The 14,454-nt window shown below is 45.3% G+C and overlaps 1 protein-coding gene across 2 annotated transcripts in view; it reads left to right on the forward strand.

Moving 5' to 3' along the window:
- Window positions 1-14,454, forward strand: part of RIPOR2 (RHO family interacting cell polarization regulator 2) — a 73,217-nt gene that overhangs the window by 12,376 nt on the left and 46,387 nt on the right. The window contains exon 1 of one of the 2 annotated variants that reach the window (XM_068147535.1): window positions 4,153-4,449. The exons of the other annotated variant lie outside the window; for it this stretch is intronic. The gene's annotated coding sequence lies outside the window, so the exon portion shown is untranslated. Of the gene's footprint in view, window positions 1-4,152; window positions 4,450-14,454 lie in introns of those variants that run through there. 2 annotated transcript variants of the gene reach the window in all.

A 14,454-nucleotide genomic window follows, 5' to 3' on the forward strand; every position in this document is an offset into this window, starting at 1 on the left:
TTAAGAGCTGCTCAGCCAGCCCTGGTTGCTAAGCAGTCTGAGAAACTGGAATGTGTTGCCACCCATGAACATTGCCACCCAAAATCTGCCCAGAAGAGGCACTGAGGCTGATTTTGAAACTGGGACAGTTCCAGGGAAAAAAACAAAATAAAATAAAATAAAGGGCAGTTGGTAGCTCCTTTGTCCTGCTCCCCCAGGTTATATACATGAGGACAGGTAGAGCATGTGTTTGTGCATACACCTCCCAAAGTGAAGTTGCTACCTTCAAATGCTACCAGAGGCACAGACCATCAGTGTGAAGCATTCTTGCTCTGAAGGTAGCTGTCTCAGATTGTCACAAATGCAACAAGGTGGGACTAAGAAGAGGTAAAAAAAAGGATTGCCTGTTGAAAAATGTTATTTCTTGCAGTACATTAAAAGCTAAAGGCAACTCCCCTTTTTATCTCTAGCCCTTTCCCTTCTTACCCATAACTGGTTGATATACCAAGAAACAGTTGTTATAGATATAGATATAGATATAGATATAGATATAGATATAGATATAGATATAGATATATAGATATAGATATAGATATAGATATAGATATAGATATAGATATAGATATAGATATAGATATAGATATAGATATAGATATACCAAGTGTGTCCTGACCACTGTGCCACCTGGCACAACCACTGCATTATACTTGTCATTCCCAAATACCCAGCTGTGCCAAGCATCTGGCCAGAAGTCCCGGAAGATTGAATCTATTCCTGAATCACTGCAGAGGGTAAGTTCTAGTAACTTTCCCCACAAAGTGCTCTGCAAGCTGCAGGTGGAAAGTTTTGCAAAAGCAACATCAGGAGAAATGAGGAACTTGAGGGTGGAGCAGCAATACAGTGATGGGAAGTAAAAGGCAGAGGGGGAAATGGTTGCACACTGGTTAGGGGATGTCAACAGTGAAAAACAAGGTGGGTATCAAACTCTTTCAGAAGAACAGCAAGAAGTGCCCCAGAATGATGATGACTGCAAGCCAGATGTACTGGGCAGGCTCACCTGTCAGAGAAGGTATAAATATGGGAACAGAGTCAACCCAAAGAGCAGTGACACTGTAGGATTGAGCACAGGAAAGTTTTGGCAACAGGAAATTGAAGCAATACTCCATGTTTTCATGGGGATCCTCAGAGAGTCCTCCTGCAGAATATCTCAGGGGGGGAAGAATTCCAGAATTCTGTCCAGACCACTGTCTCATGCTCCTCCTTTCCAGGTTTTTTTAGATAACATCTGCAATGGACTTGAAAGCCAGGGTAGTCCTCCTGCTTTGCTGATTGAGTGGCTTCAGTGGACACAGGCTTCGCCTGTGGGGCGATGGGAAAAGTGAAGTACTCCTCATTATATCTACCCCCTGGAGATATGTGTAACTGATGCATATCAGCCAGAAAATCCTGCTTAGCCCTTGCAAGAGCCTTCTGGGTGCCCAGGAGGAGCAGGACATGTGGGTATTCTCATCCTATAATCTCTTCAGTGATAATCCTGATTTACTCTTTGGCCTGGGAGCAAAGGCTAATAGAAAGCAAAGTTCTCTGGCAAAGCCCAGCAGGTAATTGAGGAACTCTGGCTCAGTTGTCTCAAGTGTAATGCAGGGTTACCACTTCTGGCAAGTAATGTTTGTGAAGGTGCACTGAGGCTGGCAGGAAATGGAAGTACAACTTAATTGGCAATTACCGGTTTGGAAAGGTCACTGTTTTCTGGAGATAAAGCCAGAATCAGCTGTTGTCACTTAGAAATTTCACTGGGGATGCTCATGCTGACCTATTTTTAACATAACAGTAGATTACACTGCAATACAGTGCATAATTTATGGAAGTAGTAGCATGATCACAGCCACAATACAATGGCAGCTTCGGTTATGGAGAGAGGCAGAGCTCTCTGGTGTTTTCCACTGGCTTAGTAAAACAAGACACACGTGGAATGACCAACTCCGAGCCTTTCAAAAGCATGTATGTCAGGGTGAATACATGCCCAGAAAGAGTAAGTGGGTCAAATATTCTATCTAGAGCATCCATAAACCTACTCAGTCTCCCAGCAACTTCAGCAAGCTACATCACTGGGAGCAGGAAAAGAGTTTAGTGTCGGGAGTGAGAGAGAAGAAAATGAGCCTTCTGCATTTGCAATGCAAAACTATATTGAGAAGCCATGAGAAACAGCTCATACATCCCTAGCACGTGTATTTGCATTGGATGGAGAATATTTCCTTGAAAGAGGAGGCTGCAAGTGAATGAGGTATTTGCATCCATAATCTTAACTTCAAAAATCTTCTACAAGATAAGACCAAAAGGGCCAGAAGGAATTTGTAACACAGATTACACACAGAGAATTACTGTAGGAGGCTCAGGGTTGAAGGAAGATGCTGCAATTAGTATATGGCACTGAAAATCTTTTAACAGGTTAACCAGGCTTCCACAGTGAGAGCTGCCACCCCCTAAAAGGCTGAAATGGACTCAAAAGCACATTAAGTATGCATGATGAGACATTTATAGCTTTCAGCATTGCCACAAATATTCCCTCTCCTCTTCCCTTGGCATTCCACAGCCTGAGCAGCACACAGCTGCTTTTTCCAGAAAGCAACTTCTCTGCCTTGGGCTCAGAGTTCACGTCCTGTGAGGAACGCATGAAGCCAGGGTGTAGCTGATTCAGTCAGAGACACAGAGAGGGCATCCCACAGATTTTCACCTGTGCTGGCAGCAGCCCCAACATTTTTTCCAGGGGAGAGGTGGGTGCCTCTGGGAACGCCTCCACTGTGATTGCTGAACTTGGAAACCTTGGAAACAGCCTGTAGACCCCAGAGGTCTGCAGCTAGTATGAAGAGCATCTTTTTCTGCTGTTACTGAATATGGAGTAATTTTCCCTGTTTTCTGCTTCTTAAGGCTACAGGGTGCTGTTTATTTTCAGGGTGCTGTTTATTTTCAGCATACAATATAAATAACACATGTTCATTATTACTGCTGAAAATTGCTTCAGACGATAGGTCAGCTGGAACTGGCAGCTTGGATTTTTGTTTCAGTGAGGGATTTTTTCCCCCCATGCACAATACTCTGCAAAAACCCATCTCTTTTTCTTTCTTGCCATTTCCTAGACTTCTCCATATAGTATCATCCTCTGTGTGCCAGGTCTGTGTGCTCCATGAAAAACAATTGCATTTGAAAGGATGGGTCTACCCATCCTGATCCAAAAGAGGAAAGATGCAGTTTTATTGGGAGGGTATCGGTTTTGCCTTCCCAAGCCATCTTCCAAATGGTGTCTGTTAAGCACTTGCAGGTGTTTAAGAGGCACAAGGGAGAACTTGCTGAAGAACTATACAACAGCTTCACATGTTGGGAGCAACAAACCACAGAAAATAAGACAAGGGTGACTGGCACTTCTGTTGTATGATAGCTGATATAAGGACCACTAAGAAAAAAAATAATTACAGAAGAGAAATGGAGAAGTCTGAAGGGCAGCAATAAATATCTTCAAAATCCTGATTCCTGCAAAGAGATGGATTTATAGTAAATAGGGCTGCACATTTGGGAAGGATGACTGGATCTGAAGAAAATACCACACAGTCTCTGGGAAATTATAGCAATCCTGATTTTTGTTTTTTCTTTCTCAGGATAGCAGAGGAAAGATGCTCAAAGGAAGAAATGTGAGGTCTGCTCATTGCAACGTTCTTTCATTTATATTCATCTTTAACTACTCTTTAAACTCTGCTTATGCACACACTGTTGAAGGCACGGGAGGCTCCAGCCAGTGGCAATGGGGAAAGGGCAAGGCAGCAGCCCACCCATTGCACCATTCTCGGGGGTGACGGAGCCAAACCACTCCAGAAGTACGATGCATCGAATGTAACAATGGCGGTCTCACCGCCGCTCCCAAGAAGGAAAACAGCCGACAGCGCCTGCTCCGCAGCATGCCGCTGAGGTGTCGGGAGACCGTGGGGTCCGGGGTCAGCGCTCCGCTCCACCGCGCTGCGCTGCGCTCCGCTCCCATGCGCACCCCTCCGCACAGCCGGCGGAGGCGGGCCGCAGCCGAGCAGCGCCTCCCCCTTCTCTTCCTCCTCCCTCTCCTCCTCCCTCTCCTCCTCCTCCTTCTCCCTCTCCCTCTCCTCCCTCCTGCTGCTCCATAAGGAAAAGCCGGCAGCAGCTGCGCTCGCTGCCAGTGCGGCGGTGCGCTGCCATCGGAGGCAGCCTTCCTCCGCTCCAATTCGTCCTCCTTAGTTTTTTTAATTGTTTTGGGTTTTTTTTCCTTTAATTTAAATTTTAAAGTTATTATTTTTAATTATTAGTAGCTTTCCGGCCGCGGGCGCTGCCGCGGGTGATGGGGCTCCGGGGTGTCCAAGGAGCGCTGGGCGGCGGCAGCGGCGGGCGAGCGGCGTCCCAGGGCGGGCTGTGAGCCACAGCGGGAACGGGCAGCCACGCCGGCTGCAACAGGTACCCCGTGGTCGGTCCTGGGGTGGGGAACCCCCAGAAAGCCGCTTGGGAAGGAAGGGTTTAGCCCGAGATCTGCGGGACTGGTGAGCCTCTGTGACGGGAGCAGCTCCAGCTCCTCGACCAGCCGATCTCAGGGGTTAAGAGGCAAGAGGGTCTTGGAGGAGGGAGAAGCGGCTTCAGTGGGGCTTCTTGTGTATGGTTTTATTCTGGGAATGTGAAGAAAATGATGGCTATGGCTGTTTGCTGAGGCGTGTGAGAAGCTGTGCGGGGGACTGATGTAGTGCTTTCTCATAGAGCCGGGAAGTGTTTAACCTGGTTTTAATTTTAAAACAAGTCTCAATGTTTTCTTAGGTCTTGTCCTTCTATTTCCAGTCAGCTTTATGGCATTACGGGTTGAAGGAAAGCTTAGACCCTCTTAAGTTCTCCTTTCAGTCTCTGGCCCATTCCCAGGAACTGATGCAAACATATTACAGGCTGGCGTTGCACTTCAGTTTACCTTTGAATGCCCTGGTTACAGAAGGTCACCTAATCCTGTGACTGCCGTTTCTGTTGCTGTGACCATTTTGCTGTGCCTCATTCAAAGTTTCAAAAAGCTTTCTGGAAACTGCGTGTGTGCGTTCGTGTGCGTGTGGTCATTCTGCCTTTGCAGCCGTTCATACATTTCCCTGGGAAGAGCTGGAAATGTATTTTCAGCGTCATTTCTGCGTTCGTGAGCCTGGCCGTGCGTTCTGCCACGCTCATCTTAATTACCGTGTTTGAGCTGCTGTCACGCAGCTGGAGCCCCAGGCAAGGAACTCACTTCCAAACAGAAACATTATCTTCATCTTCTCCAGTGGCTAATTAGGTTTCACAAGCATCCCTCTCCTTCTGGATAAACAAAAAGTGGGAGCATACCGAAACAGGGGTATTGAGGAAGGAGGTGAGAGAAAAGTGTCTTTGCTGGAGGATTTATGTGCTTGCTGCCCAGCCATATCCAAGATCTTCACGTGCCAGGAAGAGCTATAATGGCTTTGGTTTATTATGGCCAGATTGGAGGAAGGTATTCACTGGGATGTGTTAGGAGCCCAGCTTTATAACCATAATGGGCAAACATGACAGATTGCTTGATGCTTAACTAAGTGTGAGTGGGTATATATTACACAGAGGGAGTCTAAAGGCAGTAAAATCTATCTTTTCTTCCATAAATTCAGCATTTTCTCAGCCAGTAACTAAATTACTGTGACAGTCACTTAAGATGGTGTCTGTGCAGCTTGCAAGTGCAGATAAGCGCTTGTGCAATGTAGACTTTTAAAATCCCAACTTCCATAACCTGATGCTGGTTTAACTTTTGACATCCAAACAGCTTTTTCATGACAAGGCGTGAGCTTTGTGGGTTGGTTGGTTTGGTTTACTTTTTAAAAAAGCATGAGGATTAATTTCTTTTTAGGATCCTGCCTAAGGAATGGAATTAGTTTTCTGAGTCTCTTTACTCCCGTCTCTAGTATGACAATACAGTTGTGCCTTAGAGGTACATCTGTAGCAGAGTTATTATATCTTGAACTTGGGAATATGTAAGGAGAGAGGTCTGTGGTTTGTGAAGGAGCATCCCTAAGTGAGAAGGCTCCTTTACCTCCTTATGGTCTCAAGGCACTCAACCATTCTATTCACCTGTATCTAGAGCAAACACTCAGGGTAAGAGTGGCACAAGGCACGGCCTCAAAACTCACAGCAATGCGGTCGTGCGCCATGCAGAGTTACCTTTTGCTGTCTGATATTTTTAAACCTGAGCAATAAGAAAGGTAACGTGAAGACAAAGCAGGCTGCTGGGAAAATTCCCATTTCAGGGGGAAGCTGCCTTGCTTCCTACTGGGAAGAAGTGGGAGTGAGAACTAAAGGCAGCATTGGCTTTTTCCAAAAAAGGGATGGCTGGTCTGAGTTTTCTTTTCCTCGTGTTGTAAATGTGGCAGTGACAAGCTGCTCATGGACAGCCCCCTTACTGGGGCAGTTTTCATCAGTCAAGCTAAGCTGCAAGCAGGGGGGAGATAGATGGCTTGTGTCTGTGGCCATTCAATCAGCACAGAGCATCAGCTGGAAGCAGACAGTGAAGGAAGTTAGGAGAGTGATGCCTGAATGCATGCTCCTGGCATGGGTTTGTTAGAGAGGTTTGGGGCATGAATTAGTATCTGATAAGGGCCTGCCACATCACTTCCAAGTTGTGTGGTTCCTGGATGACTCTCTGAACAAACTGGAAAGAAACCTGGTTGTGTACAGGGAGACATTAGGTTATGGATGGACTCAATGATCTTAGGGTCTTTTCAAACCAGTCAGTTCCAATATTCTATGATTTTCCCACTCAGAAGGAGCTTGGAGGTCACCGTTTTGTTAACTCAACTTCCAATGTGTGCTGCTTTTCTAACAGGGAAATTGTTAAAGAACTTCCTCAGTGAGAAGTTTTCAAAATTAATCAGCAAGAGCACATACTGACTGTTTTCCCTGCCAGTTTTGCACAAATTGTGTCATTGAGTCAAAGATGCACTTGCCCTTTTGAAGGCAGAGAGAAAGAATTTGGCCTACTCTGAACTCAAGGTCAAATTTAAAGTCTTTTGACAGCAGAAGTGATTTTCTTCAGGGGACTTCACAAACTATGGTGTCTGCCCTTTGGATGTGCAACAGTGTAAATGAGAATTTAATTTCTTCCCTGTAGCAAAGTTGGCCAACATCTTTGCTTCCCTCACTGTCCTTCAGACAGTTTAGCTTTACCAGAGCAATGCAGGAGGGCAGGTTGTGAGCAGAAGAGCTGAGCAGCTGGGGGAGGAATGGCAAAATGGGCTTTGCCAGCTCCCCAGGAGAGGGCTGGAAGGACAGCAGCAGTGGGAGCCAATCCTGGATGCAATAAACCGGATCATGTTCTGTCTCTCTGCCTCATTTCAGGAATGGCTTAGCTAAGGCTGGGCAGCCAGCTGCCTGAGCCCCACAACCGTCCTTCCCTGCATAACCCAAATCAAAGCAGAAGCTGCATATTTTCCTGGCCACAGCTGCTCAGCAGCTTTATTTCTGCTCCTTGGTGCAAATGCTGTGTTTGCTCTTGCTTAACCTGCACCTGGGTGGGCCACATGGCTGAGCTAGGGCTGGCTCATTCCTGTCCTGTCCGCAAAGCTGGTGCTCTGGCTCCTACTCCAGGCAGGTATTTCAGGGGGAAAGAAAACAGTGTAGGTAACCCTCCTCGGGATTTTCCCCTATTTGGCAACCTAGAGACAGCCACTGTGCTAAAACCTAGTAGAGCATCCTTCTGCAGGTTGATCTCAACTTTCATAGAATCATAGAATGCTTTGGCTTGGAAGGGATATTGAAAGGTGATCTAGTACAATCCCACTGCAATGAGCAGGGCCATCTTCAACTACAGTAGGGTGTACAGAGCTACATCCAACCTGTCCTTGGATGTTTGCAGGGATAGGACTTCTACCACCTCTCTGGGCAACCAGTGTTTCACCACTCTCACTGTAAAATATTTCTTCCATATACCTAGTCTGAGTCTGCCTTCTTTTAGTTTAAAGTCATTATCTCTTCTTCTGTTGCTACAGGTGTGCATCCAGGGGATTTGAATTCAATCCCCTGAATTTTGGCTCTCCAAATCTATCTTTGAAGTGTATTTGGGGTGCTGTTGGGGGAAAAAACCATGATCCCCCTCCCAGACCACATCAGTTTAATTAAGGAGTGGCAGTAAGGCTGCAGGAACTGCCTGTATCCTGTGACCAAAAAGCAGATCCCAGTACATGCTGCCCCTCCCACTGGAAGGTGCAGAGAAGAGCAGGTTCTTGGGTGGCTCTTGAATTGCTTTTCAGGAGGGACGAACACAGACCTTGCCCTGATCTTTGCATTCAGACTCTGCACCCAGTGGCCTCCATAAGAAGCAAATCCTCTAAGCATGATGCAAGAACTAACTAGTTGTTTGGGGAGGGGTTAAGTTATCTTTTTCTGCTGTGGTTTTATGTTACAAGGGTATCTCATAGTTTTTACTCCCCAACCAACACAAAAGAAATGATGGATTAGCACAGAAGTATGGGAGCATCTTTCTTCTTTACAATGGGAGGAACAAATTGAAGCTGACAGTTCCCTGGAACCAGTGCAACACATGAAGTAGTCACAATAATACATTTTATCATCCAGCCCTTTTAAAACATCAGAAGCTCCCTGGTCTCTGATGCCTCCAGTAAGCTGACCTTGGCTGGCAGAGCCAGCTACCTCATTACTGCTGTCCCACTGCTCACAGCCTGCCCTCTCTCCTGGCCCTCAATGGAGCGATTAGCCATAGCAGCTAGAGCTTCCCAGGTCAGGCAGCCTGCTGGTAACCCTTCAGTGATACAAGATCTCTTTCAAATAATCCTATCTGCAAGAAACCGGTTAGTTAGTTATTTAAGTTCAGAAAAACCCATTTGACTGCCGCACCCAGAGATTTGTCAGACTTGATTTTTGTCCTCAAAACATCACCAACAGGAACACTTCAATCTGTTACCTCCAAAACACAGTTGCAGCAGGAAAAATCTTTCTAGTCATCACTGAGGTTCTGGTTTTAGCTTATGCCTTCATCTCTACGAAAGACCGGCCTAGACTGACCTTATCTATTGCTAGTTAAACCTTTCTTTTCTAGCTGACCAAAGAAAGGAACTCACATACAGTGATATCAGTTTGAGATAGGCAAATAAGCACCTGCAAATAGCTGCAGGAGGTTCCTGTTTCGACAGACAAGGCAAGGTTGGGGTGCCACAGCTTGATTGCTTTCTCCAAATTATCATCTCACTGTCTAAGCAGCCGAAGAAGTAATGAAGTCCCTCAGTGATGTGTCTTTTTTCCATTGTCCAATCTATCTTGCCTCTGCTTGAAGACTGAAGCAAAACAGAGGAAAAAGAATATGGTGTGTAATGAACAGACCCTTTGAAATTGCCTCAGGAGTCTTGGGGAACAGGACTTGTGCTTGTGACTGAGGTGGTGGTGCCGGTCCATGGCAGTGCCTCAGGCAGACAGGAAGGTCAGTCAGTCTAGGTCTGTATTCAAAGTCTGACACACATTTTCTAACCATATAACAGGAGGGAAAGGGTCTTTTCCATAACTAAGCAATTTGACATCCTCTGTTGGTATTTAATTTTTAAATGTTTTGGTTTGAAACTTTAATTGTGGTACAGAAGCAGGGTGACAGTGTTACAGTCCCTGCAAGTAGTCTCTGCAAGGAAGTCTCCCCTTGTGTGAAGACACCTTTCTTTCCTGATCATTCCTGCAAGCATCACCAGATTGTGGTAGCAACAGCTATCCCTTTCCATTTTCCCAACCTTACAGGCATGGTCTGTGGGTGAAAAATTGCCATTGCTCAATTAAGTGTATAATGTGTCAAGTCCTGCATGGCTGACTGCCCTTTCCTTGTCTTCTTTAGTACATCCACAAAATGCCATCTTGTTAGTTCATGGAAGGAGTTAGTTTTTCACACAGAGATGATTGTGGGGTAGAAAGCAATTGGCTGTGATGTGCTCTTTGAACCATAAGGCTTTTTCCTGAGTTCAGTGTGACATTCACAGGCCACGTCTACTTAGATATATACAAAATCTTCTGAATAAGAATAGACATCCTCTAAAGTAAACAGAGATGAATGTTTAGTTTATTAGATGTTCAGATGAATAAAGCCAAGAGCTGGGAATGCTCACTAAGTCATCTGTGCTATGCAAAATCAAACTGAAGCCATATTAAAACTGCTAAGACATCAGCTGAGGCAGGAGAATAATCAGCTTAAAATTCTGCCCATATGTACTAAGGTTTTTCTGTCTTTGAAATCAGAGGGAGAGGTTGCTGTCATCTCCACAGATGGCAGCTGGACCACAAAGCCTTGTTTCCATGCACGCAGGTGCTGGGCTGGAAGCGCTTGCAATATATTTGATTTCCAAGCCCCACACTGAAAGCAGAAGCTCCTCGAAGGTTAGATGACTTTTCATCTGCAGTTAACCAGCCAGGGGTTGCTTTTTCTTTCCTGGCTCTACTCTTTTAAAAAAGAAAATAATCCTCCTTCTCCTTAGTAGCAAAGGCAGCAACGGAGGCTCCAGTGTAACAGCTCCTATGTGAGCGTAAACTGAAGGCTGTATGTGTGATTTCTCCAGCCACTGTATTTCTTGTGGGCCTGACATGTCGCCACCAGGTGACAAAGACAATTGTTTCCATTGTCAAAAGGACAAAACAGTTTCCCATCATCATGTAAAACCATTATATCTGCCTTCTCCTATACCCAGAATTACAGTCCCTTGATGTGAGCTGGAAAATGCAGTAATCTCAACAGAGAAGGACAGGAGAAAAGAGTGGGAGGGCAATGGAGGACAAGCTGTGGGGTCATTGTTACAAGCTTGTCATTAGCCTGCAATGGACCTAGTGGGTTATTCCTTTAAATGGTAGGCTAGGGCTGTGCTGAGATGTGTGCTGCCTTAATTTGTGCAATAAAAAGTTAAGCAAGATAATTGCCTTGTAGTTCAGTGATAATAAATGCTGTCAAATCTGTTCAGCCCATGCTCAGTTTATCTGTAGTGTCTCCAGGTCTAAAAGACTCAAATGGAAAATAATCCCATAGCATGGCTGGACCCACATGACATTTTAAACTCATTTTAAAGTTTACTAGAGATTAAATTTACCAGTTTAACCAGACTGGATCTACTTACCATGTATTTAAGGGTTCATCAGGTTTGCATTGGTTGTGTCACTGCTAGTAAAACTACAGGCATTTGGGGTGGTTCTCAGGCACTCAGGGCAAGCCACACAGACCAGCCTGTATCCATGGTATTAAACTCCTCTGTCCTCCAAAAGAGGAAAACACATGGAAACTGCTTTGGGGATGGTCCTTGGTCCATGCTGCTTCCCAAACCATGCCCAGTAGTTGTGTGGGAAAGCACTAACCAGCCCAAGCCAGGTCTGTGCCAGTGATTACTTAAAAAGTGTAACCTCCTTTGCCCCAAGGGGCAGAAAGATCCTTGCAGGTTCAAGAGGGAAAAGCTTTTCTCTGCTGAGAAACTTAAAATCATAGAATGATTTGGGTTAGAATGGACCTTTTAAGTTCATGTCGTCTAACCCCCCTGCAGTGGTCAGGGACGTGTTCAAATAGATCAGGTTGCCCAGAGCCCAGTTCCAGGGATGGGACAGCTACCACTACTCTGGGCAGCCTGTGACAGTGTTTCACCACCTTCATTGTAAAAAAAAAAAATCTTTCTTATGTCTAGCCTAAATCTCCCCTCCTTTAGTTTAAAACCATCATCCCTTGTCCTGTCACAGCAGGTCCTGCTAAAAAGACTGTCCCCATCTTTTAAGTACTAAAAGGTGCAATAAGGTCTCCCTGGAGCCTTCTTTTCTCGAGAGTGAACAACTCCAGCTCACTCAGCCTGTCCTCATAGGAGAGGTATTCCAGCCTTCTGATCATTTTTGTCACTTCCCCTGGACCTGTGATGACAGATCCATGTCTTTCTTGCACTGACAACTCCAGAGCTGGACACAGCACCACAAGTGGGGTCTCACCAGTTTGGGGTACAGGAATAGAATTGCCTCCTTTGACCCGCTGGCCACCCTTCTTTTGATGCAGTCCAGGATACAGTTGGTCTTCTGGGCTGTGAGCACACATCACTGGCTCGGCTCGATAGCTGCTGCAGTGAAATGTGGTTTCAGCACAGAATTCTATGTATTTTTTTTCAAGTGGTTCCTGTAAACACTTGTGCACCCATAAAGCTGTCCTGCTTTTTGGCACCTGTGGGCTGTGACTGCTCAGTACCTGTGCCTTACTTTCCTCATTTTGCACAGCTGTCCCATTGGTCATCAGATCTCTTCTCCAGTAACAGTGCCGTTTATGCAAGCTTTTCCAAGAGGGACTCTGTACCTAGTACAGACTCCCCTTAACCCTTCACCCTGCACTGAATCTCTTTCCTTTTACAGCTCCTTTAATGACCCTGGGTAGAGAAGGTGGTTGTGGTTTGGGGGAAATTCAGACTGTGTAGTGGTATTATATATGCCCTGTGATCTCTTATAGTTTCAGGAGCTTTAAAGATCAAAATACTTTAGCCAGAAGAGCACTAACCTCTGTCATAACTTTAAATAAAGTTCTGAAAGTCATATATGTTAGACCTCCTCTAGCACAAGATTCAAGTTTTGAATTTAAATGAACTGAATCCAGAAGGCTTGAGACTTACATCAGTTTGTCTTGGTAGTGCATGGACAGTGTTCAGCTACTTGATGTACTGGAATAGAGCTTCAGACATATGCTATAGCCAAATATAAATGGAAACAACACAGGACTTTTATGGCAGTGTTCTTGAAATGGCCACACTTGTGAGGTGTCAAAATATTAAATAAATCCATTGCTGCAATGTTCCTATCTGGGACAAGAACCTCCAGCTTTAAAGGTCTCCTGTCCTTAAATATGCAGAAATGTGTTAATGCTGCGGGGAAAGTTCAACCCACCACAAACAGTATTTTAGTGAGCTATGTGCCATTAAGACATTCTTTGAAACAGAAAGATCATATAAACATCCAAGGGGTTTTGAGTCACCCTAATCCCCCTTATTTAAAGAGGAGCGGCAAAGAGTTTGTCTCTCATGAGTGACTGAAAGCCTTTGACAACAATGATGTTTTACTTTCCTTTCAGGGATGGAAAGCCTGTCCTATGTGTTTAATTTAGCTCACTCATGCTTATATTAGAGCATACCTGCAATGGATACCAAGAACAGCTACAGTTTGTCTATCTTGGCTGAAGCAAAACAAATAACTTCTAGAGCAGCCCACCGGTTGCCTAATCCTTCCTACATGTGTTTACTGGATGCATTTGCTCTCCTGCAGCAGATGCAGAGTGGTAGAAGCCTCAGCTTGCTGTCCTTGCCCGGGTTGTTGCCATCTGTGTTTAAAAAGGGTTATAAACAACAGAACACTGGTGCAAAGTAATAAAAGAAAGCAGTGCTCTTAAGGACGATTTTATCTTAAACACTGCTGGACCATTGCTTTTCTCTCCTGTCAGCAAGAAGGGTTTTATGTTCATTGCTTGCACAGTCTGCAAAAGCAAAGCCACTCCACTGCTTACTCTTGACACACAAATTTAGGTCACTAAGCAGAGCTGTCATAGATTTTGCCAGAAGATTCCCAATGTCTATGGACATCAGGACTGCTTTACCTCACTTGTTCTTAGATCATACTCATAGGCTGATCCAGATGTTACTGTTGGTTAACAAGGGACAAGTGAGACCATGAGCGCTACTTATGGTTTCCTAGGCCTCCACTACTGCTAATGCTTGCAGGAGTGCAGGATAGGTTGATCATGTAAAAATATGATCTGAGCCAAGAAATGTAAATTCTATCCAGCTGGGTGGTGTTCAGAGGCACATGCTCAAAGAGGCAGAGAAGTATCCAGGCTGCTGCTAGGTGGAGTGCTTCCTTGTTTTGCATCCTGCTAGCCTTACCAATTCTCATGAGGTTGCTCCTTGTAGTTTATCTCCTAGTGTAGGGATAGATAACAGGGCAGCACAAAGCCTCCCACCTCTACTACTGCGCAGTGCTGCCAAAATGACAGCATGATTGATTACACATGGGGGTCACTTGTGGCGAACTGCTGTTCTGGATGTGGTGACAGGTGGGTTTAAAGCCAAAGGAGGCCATTCTCAGCTGATTTTCAGAAATGCTTTTTCCTTAGATTATTTGCTGGCACTTGAGCAGCGGGTGGCTTTGGTTTTAATTAAATCTTTAATTGACACAAAGAATAATCGATGATGAGTGGAATTGGAGTTGACTTCTAATCAAAGATAATTCTTCATAGCAGGCTGGGCTTGAAATGAATGAACGTCACATCTAATTAGGTGGCAGGACGCTGATCCCTCAGCCGCGCTCGTACCTACCGTTACAGACCAAATTGTGCTTATCTCCACTAATGCCATCTGAATATGATTGCTCTGCGCTTCCAGTGCTGTGAGGCAGCAGCGTTAGGGAGGGCACCACGTGGGCTCCTGTGCATGCTCGCTCCAGCTGCCA

This window comes from Melanerpes formicivorus, unplaced genomic scaffold (assembly GCF_026170545.1).
Source record: "Melanerpes formicivorus ecotype bairdi unplaced genomic scaffold, bMelFor1.0.p_v2 SCAF_15, whole genome shotgun sequence".
NCBI classification, from domain to species: Eukaryota; Metazoa; Chordata; class Aves; order Piciformes; family Picidae; genus Melanerpes; species Melanerpes formicivorus.